Raw genomic sequence first — 22,183 nt, forward strand, 5'->3', positions numbered from 1 at the left:
AAACTGTGTCAGGCTGACTGTTCGTAAACAGCTGTGATACAGGTAAGTGATCATTCAGTTTCTATACATGTATTGACTTTCTTTTTTTTGTCATACAGTTTCCCAGGATGCCATGACGGACTCCTTCCTTGAAGGTGAAAACGACTAACAAGGGTTTATCCATCTGCATCTCCAATCTCAACTATGACTGGCTGGCTGGCTATCTGTCCATCAGCGGTGCCAGGCTGACTGTTTGTAAACAGCTGTGATACAGGTAAGTGATCATTCAGTTTCTATACATGTATTGACTTTCTTTTTTTTATCATACAGTTTCCCAGGATGCCATGACGGACTCCCTCTCTGAAGGTGGAAACGACTAACAAGGGTTTTTCCATCTGCATCTCCAATCTCAAATATGACTGGCTGACTGGCTTTCTATCCATCTTCAACTGTGCCAGGCTGACTGTTCGTAAACAGCTGTGATACAGGTAAGTGATCATTCAGTTTCTATACATGTATTGACTTTCTTTTTTTGTCATACAGTTTCTCAGGATGCCATGACGGACTCCCTCTCTGAGGGTGGAAACTACTAACAGGGGTCATACCATCTGCTTCTTACTTCACAACTGTTGCTGTGTGGCTGGTTTCCTGTCCATCTTAAACTGTGCCAGGCTGACTGTTTGTAAACAGCTGTGATACAGGTAAGTGGTCATTCAATTTCTATACATGTATTGACTTTCTTTTTTTGTCATACAGTTTCCCAGGATGCCATGACGGACTCCCTCTCTGAAGGTGGAAACGACTAACAAGGGTTTATCCATCTGCATCTCCAATCTCAACTATGACTGGCTGGCTGGTATTTTGTCCATCTTCGGGGGTGTGAGGCTGACTGTTCGTAAACAGCTGTGATACAGGTAAGTGATCATTCGTTTTCTATACATGTATTGACTTTCTTTTTTTTATCATACAGTTTCCCAGGATCCCATGACGGACTACCTCTCTGAAGGTGGAAACGACTAACAAGGGTCATTCCATCTGCTTCTCACTTCACAACTGTGGCTGGCTATCTGTCCATCTTCAACTGTGCCAATGATCATTCAGTTTCTATACATATATTGACTTTCTTTTTTTTTGTAATACAGTTTCCCAGGATGCCATGACTGACTCCCTCTCTGAAGGTGGAAACGACTAACCAGGGTTTATCCATCTGCATCTCCAAACTCAACTATGACTGGCTGGCTGGCTTTCTTTCCATCTTCAAATGTGCCAGGCTGACTGTTCGTAAACAGCTGTGATACAGGTAAGTGATCATTCAGTGTCTATAAATGTATTGACTTTTTTTCTTTTTTTGTCATAGTTTCCCAGGATCCCATGACGGACTCCCTCCTTGAAGGTGGAAACTACTAACAAGGGTTTATCCATCTGCATCTCCAATCTCAACTATGACTGGATGGCTGGATATCTGTCCATCAACGGTGCCAGGCTGACTGTTCGTAAACAGCTGTGATACAGGTAAGTGATCATTCGTTTTCTATACATGTATTGACTTTCTTTTTTTTTTGTCATACAGTTTCCCAGGATGCCATGACGGACTCCCTCCTTGAAGGTGGAAACTACTATCAAGGGTTTATCCATCTTCATCTCCAATCTCAACAATGACTGGCTGGCTGGCTATCTGTCCATCAGCGGTGCCAGGCTGACTGTTTGTAAACAGCTGTGATACAGGTAAGTGATCATTCAGTTTCTATACATGTATTGACTTTCTTTTTTTTATCATACAGTTTCCCAGGATGCCATGACGGACTCCCTCTCTGAAGATGGAAACTACTAATAGGGGTCATTCCATCTGCTTCTCACTTCACAACTGTGGCTGGCTTTCTGTCCATCTTCAACGGTGCCAGGCTGACTGTTTGTAAACAGCTGTGATACAGGTAAGTGATCATTCAGTTTCTATACATGTATTGACTTTCTTTTTTTTGTCATACAGTTTCCCAGGATGCCATGACGGACTCCTTCCTTGAAGGTGAAAACGACTAACAAGGGTTTATCCATCTGCATCTTCAATCCTAAATATGACTGGCTGGCTGGCTGGCTATCTGTCTATCTTCAACTGTGCAAGGCTGACTGTTCGTTAACAGCTGTGATACAGGTTAGTGATCATTCAGTTTCTATACATGTATTGACTTTTTCTTTTTTGTCATACAGTTTCCCAGGATGCCATGACTGACTCCCTCCTTGATGGTGAAAACAACTAACAAGGGTTTATCCATCTGCATGTCCAATCTCAACTGTTACTGGCTGGCTGGTATTCTGTCCAACTTCAACTGTGTGAGGCTGACTGTTCGTAAACAGCTGTGATACAGGTAAGTGATCATTCAGTTTCTATACATGTATTGACTTTCTTTTTTGTCATACACTTTCCCAGAATGCCATGAACGACTCCCTCTCTGAAGGTGGAAAATACTAACGGGTCATTCCATTTGCTTCTCACTTCAGAACTGTGGCTGTGTGGCTGGCTTTCTGTCCATCTTAAACTGTGCCAGGCTGACTGTTCGTAAACAGCTGTGATACAGGTAAGTGGTCATTCAGTTTCTATACATGTATTGACTTTCTTTTTTGTCATACAGTTTCCCAGGATGCCATGACGGACTCCCTCTCTGAAGGTGGAAACGACTAACAAGGGTTTATCCATCTGCATCTCCAATCTCAACTATGACTGGCTGGCTGGTATTTTGTCCATCTTCAGGGGTGTGAGGCTGACTGTTCGTAAACAGCTGTGATACAGGTAAGTGATCATTCGTTTTCTATACATGTATTGACTTTCTTTTTTTTTATCATACAGTTTCCCAGGATCCCATGACGGACTCCCTCTCTGAAGGTGGAAACGACTAACCAGGGTTTATCCATCTGCATCTCCAAACTCAACTATGACTGGCTGGCTGGCTTTCTGTCCATCTTCAAATGTGCCAGGCTGACTGTTCGTAAACAGCTGTGATACAGGTAAGTGATCATTCAGTTTCTATACATGTATTGACTTTCTTTTTTGTCATACAGTTTCCCAGGATGCCATGACTGACTCCCTCCTTGAAGGTGGAAACGACTAACAAGGGTTAATCCATCTGCATCTCCAATCTCAACTATGACTGGATGGCTGGATATCTGTCCATCAACGGTGCCAGGCTGACTGTTCGTAAACAGCTGTGATACAGGTAAGTGATCATTCGTTTTCTATACATGTATTGACTTTCTTTTTTTTTGTCATACAGTTTCCCAGGATGCCATGACGGACTCCCTCCTTGAAGGTGGAAACTACTATCAAGGGTTTATCCATCTGCATCTCCAATCTCAACTATGACTGGCTGGCTGGCTATCTGTCCATCAGCGGTGCCAGGCTGACTGTTTGTAAACAGCTGTGATACAGGTAAGTGATCATTCAGTTTCTATACATGTATTGACTTTCTTTTTTTTATCATACAGTTTCCCAGGATGCCATGACGGACTCCCTCTCTGAAGATGGAAACTACTAATAGGGGTCATTCCATCTGCTTCTCACTTCACAACTGTGGTTGGCTTTCTGTCCATCTTAAACTGTGTCAGGCTGACTGTTCGTAAACAGCTGTGATACAGGTAAGTGATCATTCAGTTTCTATACATGTATTGACTTTCTTTTTTTTGTCATACAGTTTCCCAGGATGCCATGACGGACTCCTTCCTTGAAGGTGAAAACGACTAACAAGGGTTTATCCATCTGCATCTCCAATCTCAACTATGACTGGCTGGCTGGCTATCTGTCCATCAGCGGTGCCAGGCTGACTGTTTGTAAACAGCTGTGATACAGGTAAGTGATCATTCAGTTTCTATACATGTATTGACTTTCTTTTTTTTATCATACAGTTTCCCAGGATGCCATGACGGACTCCCTCTCTGAAGGTGGAAACGACTAACAAGGGTTTTTCCATCTGCATCTCCAATCTCAAATATGACTGGCTGGCTGGCTTTCTATCCATCTTCAACTGTGCCAGGCTGACTGTTCGTAAACAGCTGTGATACAGGTAAGTGATCATTCAGTTTCTATACATGTATTGACTTTCTTTTTTTGTCATACAGTTTCTCAGGATGCCATGACGGACTCCCTCTCTGAGGGTGGAAACTACTAACAGGGGTCATACCATCTGCTTCTTACTTCACAACTGTTGCTGTGTGGCTGGTTTCCTGTCCATCTTAAACTGTGCCAGGCTGACTGTTTGTAAACAGCTGTGATACAGGTAAGTGGTCATTCAATTTCTATACATGTATTGACTTTCTTTTTTTGTCATACAGTTTCCCAGGATGCCATGACGGACTCCCTCTCTGAAGGTGGAAACGACTAACAAGGGTTTATCCATCTGCATCTCCAATCTCAACTATGACTGGCTGGCTGGTATTTTGTCCATCTTCAGGGGTGTGAGGCTGACTGTTCGTAAACAGCTGTGATACAGGTAAGTGATCATTCGTTTTCTATACATGTATTGACTTTCTTTTTTTTATCATACAGTTTCCCAGGATCCCATGACGGACTACCTCTCTGAAGGTGGAAACGACTAATAGGGGTCATTCCATCTGCTTCTCACTTCACAACTGTGGCTGGCTTTCTGTCCATCTTCAACGGTGCCAGGCTGACTGTTTGTAAACAGCTGTGATACAGGTAAGTGATCATTCAGTTTCTATACATGTATTGACTTTCTTTTTTTTGTCATACAGTTTCCCAGGATGCCATGACGGACTCCTTCCTTGAAGGTGAAAACGACTAACAAGGGTTTATCCATCTGCATCTTCAATCCTAAATATGACTGGCTGGCTGGCTGGCTATCTGTCTATCTTCAACTGTGCAAGGCTGACTGTTCGTTAACAGCTGTGATACAGGTTAGTGATCATTCAGTTTCTATACATGTATTGACTTTTTCTTTTTTGTCATACAGTTTCCCAGGATGCCATGACTGACTCCCTCTCTGAAGGTGGAAACTACTAACAGGGGTCATTCCATTTGCTTCTCACTTCAGAACTGTGGCTGTGTGGCTGGCTTTCTGTCCATCATCAATGGTGCCAGGTTGACTGTTCGTAAACAGCTGTGATACAGGTAAGTGATCATTCAGTTTCAATACATGTATTGACTTTCTTTTTTGTCATACAGTTTCCCAGGATGCCATGACTGACTCCCTCTCTGAAGGTGGAAACGACTAACAAGGGTTAATCCATCTGCATCTCCAATCTCAAATATGACTGGCTGGCTGGCTTTCTGTCCATCTTCAACTGTGTGAGGCTGACTGTTCGTAAACAGCTGTGATACAGGTAAGTGATCATTCGTTTTCTATATATGTATTGACTTTCTTTTTTTTGTCATACAGTTTCCCAGGATGCCATGACGGACTCCCTCTCTGAAGGTGGAAACTACTTGCAGGGGTCATTCTATCTGCTTCTCACTTCACAACTGTGGCTGGCTTTCTGTCCATCTTTAACTGTGCCAGGCTGACTGTTTGTAAACAGCTGTGATACAGGTAAGTGATCATTCAGTTTCTATACATGTATTGACTTTCTTTTTTTTGTCATACAGTTTCCCAGGATGCCATGACGGACTCCCTCCTTGATGGTGAAAACAACTAACAAGGGTTTATCCATCTGCATGTCCAATCTCAACTGTTACTGGCTGGCTGGTATTCTGTCCAACTTCAACTGTGTGAGGCTGACTGTTCGTAAACAGCTGTGATACAGGTAAGTGATCATTCAGTTTCTATACATGTATTGACTTTCTTTTTTGTCATACACTTTCCCAGAATGCCATGAACGACTCCCTCTCTGAATGTGGAAAATACTAACGGGTCATTCCATTTGCTTCTCACTTCAGAACTGTGGCTGTGTGGCTGGCTTTCTGTCCATCTTAAACTGTGCCAGGCTGACTGTTCGTAAACAGCTGTGATACAGGTAAGTGGTCATTCAGTTTCTATACATGTATTGACTTTCTTTTTTGTCATACAGTTTCCCAGGATGCCATGACGGACTCCCTCTCTGAAGGTGGAAACGACTAACAAGGGTTTATCCATCTGCATCTCCAATCTCAACTATGACTGGCTGGCTGGTATTTTGTCCATCTTCAGGGGTGTGAGGCTGACTGTTCGTAAACAGCTGTGATACAGGTAAGTGATCATTCGTTTTCTATACATGTATTGACTTTCTTTTTTTTTATCATACAGTTTCCCAGGATCCCATGACGGACTCCCTCTCTGAAGGTGGAAACGACTAACCAGGGTTTATCCATCTGCATCTCCAAACTCAACTATGACTGGCTGGCTGGCTTTCTGTCCATCTTCAAATGTGCCAGGCTGACTGTTCGTAAACAGCTGTGATACAGGTAAGTGATCATTCAGTTTCTATACATGTATTGACTTTCTTTTTTGTCATACAGTTTCCCAGGATGCCATGACTGACTCCCTCCTTGAAGGTGGAAACGACTAACAAGGGTTAATCCATCTGCATCTCCAATCTCAACTATGACTGGATGGCTGGATATCTGTCCATCAACGGTGCCAGGCTGACTGTTCGTAAACAGCTGTGATACAGGTAAGTGATCATTCGTTTTCTATACATGTATTGACTTTCTTTTTTTTTGTCATACAGTTTCCCAGGATGCCATGACGGACTCCCTCCTTGAAGGTGGAAACTACTATCAAGGGTTTATCCATCTGCATCTCCAATCTCAACTATGACTGGCTGGCTGGCTATCTGTCCATCAGCGGTGCCAGGCTGACTGTTTGTAAACAGCTGTGATACAGGTAAGTGATCATTCAGTTTCTATACATGTATTGACTTTCTTTTTTTTATCATACAGTTTCCCAGGATGCCATGACGGACTCCCTCTCTGAAGATGGAAACTACTAATAGGGGTCATTCCATCTGCTTCTCACTTCACAACTGTGGTTGGCTTTCTGTCCATCTTAAACTGTGTCAGGCTGACTGTTCGTAAACAGCTGTGATACAGGTAAGTGATCATTCAGTTTCTATACATGTATTGACTTTCTTTTTTTTGTCATACAGTTTCCCAGGATGCCATGACGGACTCCTTCCTTGAAGGTGAAAACGACTAACAAGGGTTTATCCATCTGCATCTCCAATCTCTAAAATGACTGGCTGGCTGGCTATCTGTCCATCAGCGGTGCCAGGCTGACTGTTTGTAAACAGCTGTGATACAGGTAAGTGATCATTCAGTTTCTATACATGTATTGACTTTCTTTTTTTTATCATACAGTTTCCCAGGATGCCATGACGGACTCCCTCTCTGAAGGTGGAAACGACTAACAAGGGTTTTTCCATCTGCATCTCCAATCTCAAATATGACTGGCTGGCTGGCTTTCTATCCATCTTCAACTGTGCCAGGCTGACTGTTCGTAAACAGCTGTGATACAGGTAAGTGATCATTCAGTTTCTATACATGTATTGACTTTCTTTTTTTGTCATACAGTTTCTCAGGATGCCATGACGGACTCCCTCTCTGAGGGTGGAAACTACTAACAGGGGTCATACCATCTGCTTCTTACTTCACAACTGTTGCTGTGTGGCTGGTTTCCTGTCCATCTTAAACTGTGCCAGGCTGACTGTTTGTAAACAGCTGTGATACAGGTAAGTGGTCATTCAATTTCTATACATGTATTGACTTTCTTTTTTTGTCATACAGTTTCCCAGGATGCCATGACGGACTCCCTCTCTGAAGGTGGAAACGACTAACAAGGGTTTATCCATCTGCATCTCCAATCTCAACTATGACTGGCTGGCTGGTATTTTGTCCATCTTCAGGGGTGTGAGGCTGACTGTTCGTAAACAGCTGTGATACAGGTAAGTGATCATTCGTTTTCTATACATGTATTGACTTTCTTTTTTTTATCATACAGTTTCCCAGGATCCCATGACGGACTACCTCTCTGAAGGTGGAAACGACTAACAAGGGTCATTCCATCTGCTTCTCACTTCACAACTGTGGCTGGCTATCTGTCCATCTTCAACTGTGCCAATGATCATTCAGTTTCTATACATATATTGACTTTCTTTTTTTTTGTAATACAGTTTCCCAGGATGCCATGACTGACTCCCTCTCTGAAGGTGGAAACGACTAACCAGGGTTTATCCATCTGCATCTCCAAACTCAACTATGACTGGCTGGCTGGCTTTCTTTCCATCTTCAAATGTGCCAGGCTGACTGTTCGTAAACAGCTGTGATACAGGTAAGTGATCATTCAGTGTCTATAAATGTATTGACTTTTTTTCTTTTTTTGTCATAGTTTCCCAGGATCCCATGACGGACTCCCTCCTTGAAGGTGGAAACTACTAACAAGGGTTTATCCATCTGCATCTCCAATCTCAACTATGACTGGATGGCTGGATATCTGTCCATCAACGGTGCCAGGCTGACTGTTCGTAAACAGCTGTGATACAGGTAAGTGATCATTCGTTTTCTATACATGTATTGACTTTCTTTTTTTTTTGTCATACAGTTTCCCAGGATGCCATGACGGACTCCCTCCTTGAAGGTGGAAACTACTATCAAGGGTTTATCCATCTTCATCTCCAATCTCAACTATGACTGGCTGGCTGGCTATCTGTCCATCAGCGGTGCCAGGCTGACTGTTTGTAAACAGCTGTGATACAGGTAAGTGATCATTCAGTTTCTATACATGTATTGACTTTCTTTTTTTTATCATACAGTTTCCCAGGATGCCATGACGGACTCCCTCTCTGAAGATGGAAACTACTAATAGGGGTCATTCCATCTGCTTCTCACTTCACAACTGTGGCTGGCTTTCTGTCCATCTTCAACGGTGCCAGGCTGACTGTTTGTAAACAGCTGTGATACAGGTAAGTGATCATTCAGTTTCTATACATGTATTGACTTTCTTTTTTTTGTCATACAGTTTCCCAGGATGCCATGACGGACTCCTTCCTTGAAGGTGAAAACGACTAACAAGGGTTTATCCATCTGCATCTTCAATCCTAAATATGACTGGCTGGCTGGCTGGCTGGCTGGCTATCTGTCTATCTTCAACTGTGCAAGGCTGACTGTTCGTTAACAGCTGTGATACAGGTTAGTGATCATTCAGTTTCTATACATGTATTGACTTTTTCTTTTTTGTCATACAGTTTCCCAGGATGCCATGACTGACTCCCTCTCTGAAGGTGGAAACTACTAACAGGGGTCATTCCATTTGCTTCTCACTTCAGAACTGTGGCTGTGTGGCTGGCTTTCTGTCCATCATCAATGGTGCCAGGTTGACTGTTCGTAAACAGCTGTGATACAGGTAAGTGATCATTCAGTTTCAATACATGTATTGACTTTCTTTTTTGTCATACAGTTTCCCAGGATGCCATGACTGACTCCCTCTCTGAAGGTGGAAACGACTAACAAGGGTTAATCCATCTGCATCTCCAATCTCAAATATGACTGGCTGGCTGGCTTTCTGTCCATCTTCAACTGTGTGAGGCTGACTGTTCGTAAACAGCTGTGATACAGGTAAGTGATCATTCGTTTTCTATATATGTATTGACTTTCTTTTTTTTGTCATACAGTTTCCCAGGATGCCATGACGGACTCCCTCTCTGAAGGTGGAAACTACTTGCAGGGGTCATTCTATCTGCTTCTCACTTCACAACTGTGGCTGGCTTTCTGTCCATCTTTAACTGTGCCAGGCTGACTGTTTGTAAACAGCTGTGATACAGGTAAGTGATCATTCAGTTTCTATACATGTATTGACTTTCTTTTTTTTGTCATACAGTTTCCCAGGATGCCATGACGGACTCCCTCCTTGATGGTGAAAACAACTAACAAGGGTTTATCCATCTGCATGTCCAATCTCAACTGTTACTGGCTGGCTGGTATTCTGTCCAACTTCAACTGTGTGAGGCTGACTGTTCGTAAACAGCTGTGATACAGGTAAGTGATCATTCAGTTTCTATACATGTATTGACTTTCTTTTTTGTCATACACTTTCCCAGAATGCCATGAACGACTCCCTCTCTGAAGGTGGAAAATACTAACGGGTCATTCCATTTGCTTCTCACTTCAGAACTGTGGCTGTGTGGCTGGCTTTCTGTCCATCTTAAACTGTGCCAGGCTGACTGTTCGTAAACAGCTGTGATACAGGTAAGTGGTCATTCAGTTTCTATACATGTATTGACTTTCTTTTTTGTCATACAGTTTCCCAGGATGCCATGACGGACTCCCTCTCTGAAGGTGGAAACGACTAACCAGGGTTTATCCATCTGCATCTCCAAACTCAACTATGACTGGCTGGCTGGCTTTCTGTCCATCTTCAAATGTGCCAGGCTGACTGTTCGTAAACAGCTGTGATACAGGTAAGTGATCATTCAGTTTCTATACATGTATTGACTTTCTTTTTTGTCATACAGTTTCCCAGGATGCCATGACTGACTCCCTCCTTGAAGGTGGAAACGACTAACAAGGGTTAATCCATCTGCATCTCCAATCTCAACTATGACTGGATGGCTGGATATCTGTCCATCAACGGTGCCAGGCTGACTGTTCGTAAACAGCTGTGATACAGGTAAGTGATCATTCGTTTTCTATACATGTATTGACTTTCTTTTTTTTTGTCATACAGTTTCCCAGGATGCCATGACGGACTCCCTCCTTGAAGGTGGAAACTACTATCAAGGGTTTATCCATCTGCATCTCCAATCTCAACTATGACTGGCTGGCTGGCTATCTGTCCATCAGCGGTGCCAGGCTGACTGTTTGTAAACAGCTGTGATACAGGTAAGTGATCATTCAGTTTCTATACATGTATTGACTTTCTTTTTTTTATCATACAGTTTCCCAGGATGCCATGACGGACTCCCTCTCTGAAGATGGAAACTACTAATAGGGGTCATTCCATCTGCTTCTCACTTCACAACTGTGGTTGGCTTTCTGTCCATCTTAAACTGTGTCAGGCTGACTGTTCGTAAACAGCTGTGATACAGGTAAGTGATCATTCAGTTTCTATACATGTATTGACTTTCTTTTTTTTGTCATACAGTTTCCCAGGATGCCATGACGGACTCCTTCCTTGAAGGTGAAAACGACTAACAAGGGTTTATCCATCTGCATCTCCAATCTCAACTATGACTGGCTGGCTGGCTATCTGTCCATCAGCGGTGCCAGGCTGACTGTTTGTAAACAGCTGTGATACAGGTAAGTGATCATTCAGTTTCTATACATGTATTGACTTTCTTTTTTTTATCATACAGTTTCCCAGGATGCCATGACGGACTCCCTCTCTGAAGGTGGAAACGACTAACAAGGGTTTTTCCATCTGCATCTCCAATCTCAAATATGACTGGCTGGCTGGCTTTCTATCCATCTTCAACTGTGCCAGGCTGACTGTTCGTAAACAGCTGTGATACAGGTAAGTGATCATTCAGTTTCTATACATGTATTGACTTTCTTTTTTTGTCATACAGTTTCTCAGGATGCCATGACGGACTCCCTCTCTGAGGGTGGAAACTACTAACAGGGGTCATACCATCTGCTTCTTACTTCACAACTGTTGCTGTGTGGCTGGTTTCCTGTCCATCTTAAACTGTGCCAGGCTGACTGTTTGTAAACAGCTGTGATACAGGTAAGTGGTCATTCAATTTCTATACATGTATTGACTTTCTTTTTTTGTCATACAGTTTCCCAGGATGCCATGACGGACTCCCTCTCTGAAGGTGGAAACGACTAACAAGGGTTTATCCATCTGCATCTCCAATCTCAACTATGACTGGCTGGCTGGTATTTTGTCCATCTTCAGTGGTGTGAGGCTGACTGTTCGTAAACAGCTGTGATACAGGTAAGTGATCATTCGTTTTCTATACATGTATTGACTTTCTTTTTTTTATCATACAGTTTCCCAGGATCCCATGACGGACTACCTCTCTGAAGGTGGAAACGACTAACAAGGGTCATTCCATCTGCTTCTCACTTCACAACTGTGGCTGGCTATCTGTCCATCTTCAACTGTGCCAATGATCATTCAGTTTCTATACATATATTGACTTTCTTTTTTTTTGTAATACAGTTTCCCAGGATGCCATGACTGACTCCCTCTCTGAAGGTGGAAACGACTAACCAGGGTTTATCCATCTGCATCTCCAAACTCAACTATGACTGGCTGGCTGGCTTTCTGTCCATCTTCAAATGTGCCAGGCTGACTGTTCGTAAACAGCTGTGATACAGGTAAGTGATCATTCAGTGTCTATAAATGTATTGACTTTTTTTCTTTTTTTGTCATAGTTTCCCAGGATCCCATGACGGACTCCCTCCTTGAAGGTGGAAACTACTAACAAGGGTTTATCCATCTGCATCTCCAATCTCAACTATGACTGGATGGCTGGATATCTGTCCATCAACGGTGCCAGGCTGACTGTTCGTAAACAGCTGTGATACAGGTAAGTGATCATTCGTTTTCTATACATGTATTGACTTTCTTTTTTTTTTGTCATACAGTTTCCCAGGATGCCATGACGGACTCCCTCCTTGAAGGTGGAAACTACTATCAAGGGTTTATCCATCTTCATCTCCAATCTCAACTATGACTGGCTGGCTGGCTATCTGTCCATCAGCGGTGCCAGGCTGACTGTTTGTAAACAGCTGTGATACAGGTAAGTGATCATTCAGTTTCTATACATGTATTGACTTTCTTTTTTTTATCATACAGTTTCCCAGGATGCCATGACGGACTCCCTCTCTGAAGATGGAAACTACTAATAGGGGTCATTCCATCTGCTTCTCACTTCACAACTGTGGCTGGCTTTCTGTCCATCTTCAACGGTGCCAGGCTGACTGTTTGTAAACAGCTGTGATACAGGTAAGTGATCATTCAGTTTCTATACATGTATTGACTTTCTTTTTTTTGTCATACAGTTTCCCAGGATGCCATGACGGACTCCTTCCTTGAAGGTGAAAACGACTAACAAGGGTTTATCCATCTGCATCTTCAATCCTAAATATGACTGGCTGGCTGGCTGGCTATCTGTCTATCTTCAACTGTGCAAGGCTGACTGTTCGTTAACAGCTGTGATACAGGTTAGTGATCATTCAGTTTCTATACATGTATTGACTTTTTCTTTTTTGTCATACAGTTTCCCAGGATGCCATGACTGACTCCCTCTCTGAAGGTGGAAACTACTAACAGGGGTCATTCCATTTGCTTCTCACTTCAGAACTGTGGCTGTGTGGCTGGCTTTCTGTCCATCATCAATGGTGCCAGGTTGACTGTTCGTAAACAGCTGTGATACAGGTAAGTGATCATTCAGTTTCAATACATGTATTGACTTTCTTTTTTGTCATACAGTTTCCCAGGATGCCATGACTGACTCCCTCTCTGAAGGTGGAAACGACTAACAAGGGTTAATCCATCTGCATCTCCAATCTCAAATATGACTGGCTGGCTGGCTTTCTGTCCATCTTCAACTGTGTGAGGCTGACTGTTCGTAAACAGCTGTGATACAGGTAAGTGATCATTCGTTTTCTATATATGTATTGACTTTCTTTTTTTTGTCATACAGTTTCCCAGGATGCCATGACGGACTCCCTCTCTGAAGGTGGAAACTACTTGCAGGGGTCATTCTATCTGCTTCTCACTTCACAACTGTGGCTGGCTTTCTGTCCATCTTTAACTGTGCCAGGCTGACTGTTTGTAAACAGCTGTGATACAGGTAAGTGATCATTCAGTTTCTATACATGTATTGACTTTCTTTTTTTTGTCATACAGTTTCCCAGGATGCCATGACGGACTCCCTCCTTGATGGTGAAAACAACTAACAAGGGTTTATCCATCTGCATGTCCAATCTCAACTGTTACTGGCTGGCTGGTATTCTGTCCAACTTCAACTGTGTGAGGCTGACTGTTCGTAAACAGCTGTGATACAGGTAAGTGATCATTCAGTTTCTATACATGTATTGACTTTCTTTTTTGTCATACACTTTCCCAGAATGCCATGAACGACTCCCTCTCTGAAGGTGGAAAATACTAACGGGTCATTCCATTTGCTTCTCACTTCAGAACTGTGGCTGTGTGGCTGGCTTTCTGTCCATCATCAACGGTGCCAGGCTGACTGTTCGTAAACAGCTGTGATACAGGTAAGTGATCATTCAGTTTCTATACATGTATTGACTTTCTTTTTTTTGTCATACAGTTTCCCAGGATGCCATGACGGACTCCCTTTCTGAAGGTGGAAATTACTAACAAGGGTTTATCCATCTGCATCTCCAATCTCAACTATGACTGGCTGGCTGGCTATCTGTCCATCAACGGTGCCAGGCTGACTGTTCGTAAACAGCTGTGATACAGGTAAGTGATCATTCGTTTTCTATACATGTATTGGCTTTCTTTTTTTTAATCATACAGTTTCCCAGGATGCCATGACGGACTCCCTTTCTGAAGGTGAAAAAGACTAACAAGGGTTTATCCATCTACATCTCCAATCTCAACTATGACTGGATGGCTGGCTTTCTGTCCATCTTCAACTGTGTGAGGCTGACTGTTCGTAAACAGCTGTGATACAGGTAAATAATAATTCAGTTTCTATACATGTATTGACTTTCTTTTTTTTGTCATACAGTTTCCCAGAATGCCATGACCGACTCCCTTTCTGAAGGTGGAAAATACTAACAGGGGTCATTCCATTTGCTTCTCACTTCAGAACTGTGGCTGTGTGGCTGGCTTTCTGTCCATCATCAACGGTGCCAGGCTGACTGTTCGTAAACAGCTGTGATACAGGTAAGTGATCATTCAGTTTCTATACATGTATTCACTTTTTCTTTTTTGTCATACAGTTTCCCAGGATCGCATGGCCAGCTTCCTCTCTGTTGGAACCAGACAGTTCAACCGTGTGAGGCTGAATGTTCGTAAACAGCTGTGATACAGGTATGTGATCATTCGTTTTCTATACATGTATTGGCTTTCTTTTTTTTATCATACAGTTTCCCAGGATCCCATGATGGACTCCCTCTCTTTAGGTAGAAACGACTAACAAGGGTCGTTCCATCTGCTTCTCACTTCACAACTGTGGCTGGCTTTCTGTCCATCTTCAACTGTGCCAGGCTGACTGTTCGTAAACAGTTGTGATACAGGTAAGTGATCATTCAGTTTCTATACATGTATTGACTTTCTTTTTTGTGATACAGTTTTCCAGGATGCCATGGCGGACTCCCTCTCCGAAGGTGGAAAATACTAACAGGGGTCATTCCATTTGCTTCTCACTTCAGAACTGTGGCTGTGTGGCTGGCTTTCTGTCCATCATCAACGGTGCCAGGCTGACTGTTCGTAAACAGCTGTGATACAGGTAAGTGATCATTCAGTTTCTATACATGTATTGACTTTTTCTTTTTTGTCATACAGTTTCCCAGGATGCCATGACGGACTCCCTCTCTGAAGGTGGAAACTACTAACAGGGGTTATTCCATCTGCTTCTCACTTCACAACTGTGGCTGTGTGGCTGGCTTTCTGTCCATCTTCAACTGTGTGAGGTTGACTGTTTGTAAACAGCTGTGATACAGGTAAGTGATCATTCAGTTTCTATACATGTATTGACTTTCTTTTTTTTGTCATACAGTTTCCCAGGATGCCATGACGGACTCCCTCTCTGAAGGTGGAAACGACTAACAAGGGTTAATCCATCTGCATCTCCAATCTCAAATATGACTGGCTGGCTGGCTTTCTGTCCATCTTCAACTGTGTGAGGCTGACTGTTCGTAAACAGCTGTGATACAGGTAAGTGATCATTCAGTTTCTATACATGTATTGACTTTCTTTTTTTATCATACAGTTTCCCAGAATGCCATGACGGACTCCCTCTCTGAAGGTGGAAATTACTTACAGGGGTCATTCCATCTGCTTCTCACTTCACAACTGTGGCTGGCTTTCTGTCCATCTTCAACTGTGCCAGGCTGACTGTTCGTAAACAGCTGTGATACAGGTAAGTGATCATTCAGTTTCTATACATGTATTGACTTTCTTTTTTTTGTCATACAGTTTCCCAGGATGCCATGACCGATTCCCTCCTTGAAGGTGGAAACTACTAACAGGGGTCATTCCATCTGCTTCTCACTTCACAACTGTGGCTGGCTATCTGTCCATCTTCAATTGTGCCAATGATCATTCAGTTTCTATACATATATTGACTTTCTTTTTTTTTGTAATACAGTTTCCCAGGATGCCATGACTGACTCCCTCTCTGAAGGTGGAAACGACTAACCAGGGTTTATCCATCTGCATCTCCAAACTCAACTATGACTGGCTGGCTGGCTTTCTGTCCATCTTCAAATGTGCCAGGCTGACTGTTCGTAAACAGCTGTGATACAGGTAAGTGATCATTCAGTGTCTATAAATGTATTGACTTTTTTTCTTTTTTTGTCATAGTTTCCCAGGATCCCATGACGGACTCCCTCCTTGAAGGTGGAAACTACTATCAAGGGTTTATCCATCTTCATCTCCAATCTCAACTATGACTGGCTGGCTGGCTATCTGTCCATCAGCGGTGCCAGGCTGACTGTTTGTAAACAGCTGTGATACAGGTAAGTGATCATTCAGTTTCTATACATGTATTGACTTTCTTTTTTTTATCATACAGTTTCCCAGGATGCTATGACGGACTCCCTCTCTGAAGATGGAAACTACTAATAGGGGTCATTCCATCTGCTTCTCACTTCACAACTGTGGCTGGCTTTCTGTCCATCTTCAACGGTGCCAGGCTGACTGTTTGTAAACAGCTGTGATACAGGTAAGTGATCATTCAGTTTCTATACATGTATTGACTTTCTTTTTTTTGTCATACAGTTTCCCAGGATGCCATGACGGACTCCTTCCTTGAAGGTGAAAACGACTAACAAGGGTTTATCCATCTGCATCTTCAATCCTAAATATGACTGGCTGGCTGGCTGGCTATCTGTCTATCTTCAACTGTGCAAGGCTGACTGTTCGTTAACAGCTGTGATACAGGTAAGTGATCATTCAGTTTCTATACATGTATTGACTTTTTCTTTTTTGTCATACAGTTTCCCAGGATGCCATGACTGACTCCCTCTCTGAAGGTGGAAACTACTAACAGGGGTCATTCGATTTGCTTCTCACTTCAGAACTGTGGCTGTGTGGCTGGCTTTCTGTCCATCATCAACGGTGCCAGGCTGACTGTTCGTAAACAGCTGTGATACAGGTAAGTAATTATTCAGTTTCTATATGTGTATTAACTTTTTCTTTTTTGTCATACAGTTTCCGAGGATGCCATGACGGACTCCCTCCTTGAAGGTGGAAACTCCTAACAAGGGTTTATCCATCTGCATCTCTAATCTCAACTATGACTGGCTGGCTGGCTATCTGTCCATCAACGGTGCCAGGCTGACTGTTTGTAAACAGCTGTGATACAGGTAAGTGATCATTCAGTTTCTATACATGTATTGACTTTCTTTTTTGTCATACAGTTTCCCAGGATGCCATGACGGACTCCCTCTCTGAGGGTGGAAACTACTAACAGGGGTCATACCATCTGCTTCTTACTTCACAACTGTTGCTGTGTGGCTGGTTTCCTGTCCATCTTAAACTGTGCCAGGCTGACTGTTCGTAAACAGCTGTGATACAGGTAAGTGGTCATTCAGTTTCTATACATGTATTGACTTTCTTTTTTGTCATACAGTTTCCCAGAATGCCATGACGGACTCCCTCTCTGAAGGTGGAAACGACTAACAAGGGTTTATCCATCTGCATCTCCAATCTCAACTATGACTGGCTGGCTGGTATTTTGTCCATCTTCAGGGGTGTGAGGCTGACTGTTCGTAAACAGCTGTGATACAGGTAAGTGATCATTCGTTTTCTATACATGTATTGACTTTCTTTTTTTTATCATACAGTTTCCCAGGATGCCATGACGGACTCCCTCTCTGAAGATGGAAACTACTAATAGGGGTCATTCCATCTGCTTCTCACTTCACAACTGTGGCTGGCTTTCTGTCCATCTTCAACGGTGCCAGGCTGACTGTTTGTAAACAGCTGTGATACAGGTAAGTGATCATTCAGTTTCTATACATGTATTGACTTTCTTTTTTTTGTCATACAGTTTCCCAGGATGCCATGACGGACTCCTTCCTTGAAGGTGAAAACGACTAACAAGGGTTTATCCATCTGCATCTTCAATCCTAAATATGACTGGCTGGCTGGCTGGCTATCTGTCTATCTTCAACTGTGCAAGGCTGACTGTTCGTTAACAGCTGTGATACAGGTAAGTGATCATTCAGTTTCTAAACATGTATTGACTTTTTCTTTTTTGTCATACAGTTTCCCAGGATGCCATGACTGACTCCCTCTCTGAAGGTGGAAACTACTAACAGGGGTCATTCCATTTGCTTCTCACTTCAGAACTGTGGCTGTGTGGCTGGCTTTCTGTCCATCATCAACGGTGCCAGGCTGACTGTTCGTAAACAGCTGTGATACAGGTAAGTGATTATTCAGTTTCTATATGTGTATTGACTTTTTCTTTTTTGTCATACAGTTTCCCAGGATGCCATGACGGACTCCCTCCTTGAAGGTGGAAACTCCTAACAAGGGTTTATCCATCTGCATCTCTAATCTCAACTATGACTGGCTGGCTGGCTATCTGTCCATCAACGGTGCCAGGCTGACTGTTTGTAAACAGCTGTGATACAGGTAAGTGATCATTCAGTTTCTATACATGTATTGACTTTCTTTTTTGTCATACAGTTTCCCAGGATGCCATGACGGACTCCCTCTCTGAGGGTGGAAACTACTAACAGGGGTCATACCATCTGCTTCTTACTTCACAACTGTTGCTGTGTGGCTGGTTTCCTGTCCATCTTAAACTGTGCCAGGCTGACTGTTCGTAAACAGCTGTGATACAGGTAAGTGGTCATTCAGTTTCTATACATGTATTGACTTTCTTTTTTGTCATACAGTTTCCCAGAATGCCATGACGGACTCCCTCTCTGAAGGTGGAAACGACTAACAAGGGTTTATCCATCTGCATCTCCAATCTCAACTATGACTGGCTGGCTGGTATTTTGTCCATCTTCAGGGGTGTGAGGCTGACTGTTCGTAAACAGCTGTGATACAGGTAAGTGATCATTCGTTTTCTATACATGTATTGATTTCTTTTTTTTATCATACAGTTTCCCAGGATCCCATGACGGACTCCCTCTCTGAAGGTGGAAACGACTAACCAGGGTTTATCCATCTGCATCTCCAATCTCAACTATGACTGGATGGCTGGATATCTGTCCATCAACGGTGCCAGGCTGACTGTTCGTAAACAGCTGTGATACAGGTAAGTGATCATTCGTTTTCTGTACATGTATTGACTTTCTTTTTTTTTGTCATACAGTTTCCCAGGATGCCATGACGGACTCCCTCCTTGAAGGTGGAAACTACTATCAAGGGTTTATCCATCTGCATCTCCAATCTCAACTATGACTGGCTGGCTGGCTATCTGTCCATCAGCGGTGCCAGGCTGACTGTTTGTAAACAGCTGTGATACAGGTAAGTGATCATTCAGTTTCTATACATGTATTGACTTTCTTTTTTTTATCATACAGTTTCCCAGGATGCCATGACGGACTACCTCTCTGAAGATTGAAACTACTAATAGGGGTCTTTCCATCTGCTTCTCACTTCACAACTGTGGTTGGCTTTCTGTCCATCTTCAACTGTGTCAGGCTGACTGTTCGTAAACAGCTGTGATACAGGTAAGTGATCATTCAGTTTCTATACATGTATTGACTTTCTTTTTTTTGTCATACAGTTTCCCAGGATGCCATGACGGACTCCTTCCTTGAAGGTGAAAACGACTAACAAGGGTTTATCCATCTGCATCTCCAATCTCAACTATGACTGGCTGGCTGGCTATCTGTCCATCAGCGGTGCCAGGCTGACTGTTTGTAAACAGCTGTGATACAGGTAAGTGATCATTCAGTTTCTATACATGTATTGACTTTCTTTTTTTTGTCATACAGTTTCCCAGGATGCCATGACGGACTCCCTCCCTGAAGGTGGAAACTACTAACAAGGGTTTATCCATCTGCATCTCCAAACTCAACTATGACTGGCTGGCTGGTATTCTGTCCAACTTCAACTGTGTGAGGCTGACTGTTCGTAAACAGCTGTGATACAGGTAAGTGATAATTCAGTTTCTATATATGTATTGACTTTTTTTCTTTTTTGTCATAGTTTCCCAGGATCCCATGACGGACTCCCTTTCTGAAGGTGGAAATTACTAACAAGGGTTTATCCATCTACATCTCCAATCTCAACTATGACTGGATGGCTGGCTATGTGTCCATCAACGGTGCCTGGCTGACTGTTTGTAAACAGCTGTGATACAGGTAAGTGATCATTCAGTTTCTATACATGTATTAACTTTCTTTTTTTTGTCATACAGTTTCCCCGGATGCCATGACCGACTCCCTCCTTGAAGGTCGAAACTACTAACAGGGGTCATTCCATCTGCTTCTCACTTCACAACTGTGGCTGTGTGGCTGGCTTTCTGTCCATCATCAACGGTGCCAGGTTGACTGTTCGTAAACAGCTGTGATACAGGTAAGTGATCATTCAGTTTCAATACATGTATTGACTTTCTTTTTTGTCATACAGTTTCCCATGATGCCATGACTGACTCCCTCTCTGAAGGTGGAAACGACTAACAAGGGTTAATCCATCTGCATCTCCAATCTCAAATATGACTGGCTGGCTGGCTTTCTGTCCATCTTCAACTGTGTGAGGCTGACTGTTCGTAAACAGCTGTGATACAGGTAAGTGATCATTCGTTTTCTATATATGTATTGACTTTCTTTTTTTTGTCATACAGTTTCCCAGGATGCCATGACGGACTCCCTCTCTGAAGGTGGAAACTACTTGCAGGGGTCATTCTATCTGCTTCTCACTTCACAACTGTGGCTGGCTTTCTGTCCATCTTTAACTGTGCCAGGCTGATTGTTTGTAAACAGCTGTGATACAGGTAAGTGATCATTCAGTTTCTATACATGTATTGACTTTCTTTTTTTTGTCATACAGTTTCCCAGGATGCCATGACGGACTCCCTCCTTGATGGTGAAAACAACTAACAAGGGTTTATCCATCTGCATGTCCAATCTCAACTGTTACTGGCTGGCTGGTATTCTGTCCAACTTCAACTGTGTGAGGCTGACTGTTCGTAAACAGCTGTGATACAGGTAAGTGATCATTCAGTTTCTATACATGTATTGACTTTCTTTTTTGTCATACACTTTCCCAGAATGCCATGAACGACTCCCTCTCTGAAGGTGGAAAATACTAACGGGTCATTCCATTTGCTTCTCACTTCAGAACTGTTGCTGTGTGGCTGGCTTTCTGTCCATCATCAACGGTGCCAGGCTGACTGTTCGTAAACAGCTGTGATACAGGTAAGTGATCATTCAGTTTCTATACATGTATTGACTTTCTTTTTTTTGTCATACAGTTTCCCAGGATGCCATGACGGACTCCCTTTCTGAAGGTGGAAATTACTAACAAGGGTTTATCCATCTACATCTCCAATCTCAACTATGACTGGCTGGCTGGCTATCTGTCCATCAACGGTGCCAGGCTGACTGTTCGTAAACAGCTGTGATACAGGTAAGTGATCATTCGTTTTCTATACATGTATTGGCTTTCTTTTTTTTAATCATACAGTTTCCCAGGATCCCATGACGGACTCCCTTTCTGAAGGTGAAAAAGACTAACAAGGGTTTATCCATCTACATCTCCAATCTCAACTATGACTGGATGGCTGGCTTTCTGTCCATCTTCAACTGTGTGAGGCTGACTGTTCGTAAACAGCTGTGATACAGGTAAATAATAATTCAGTTTCTATACATGTATTGACTTTCTTTTTTTTGTTATACAGTTTCCCAGAATGCCATGACGGACTCCCTTTCTGAAGGTGGAAACTACTAACAGGGGTCATTCCATTTGCTTCTAACTTCAGAACTGTGGCTGTGTGGCTGGGTTTCTGTCCATCATCAACGGTGCCAGGCTGACTGTTCGTAAACAGCTGTGATACAGGTAAGTGATTATTCAGTTTCTATATGTGTATTGACTTTTTCTTTTTTGTCATACAGTTTCCCAGGATGCCATGACGGACTCCCTCCTTGAAGGTGGAAACTCCTAACAAGGGTTTATCC

The sequence above is a fragment of the Salminus brasiliensis genome, chromosome 8 (assembly GCF_030463535.1).
Source record: "Salminus brasiliensis chromosome 8, fSalBra1.hap2, whole genome shotgun sequence".
NCBI lineage: Eukaryota > Metazoa > Chordata > Actinopteri > Characiformes > Bryconidae > Salminus > Salminus brasiliensis.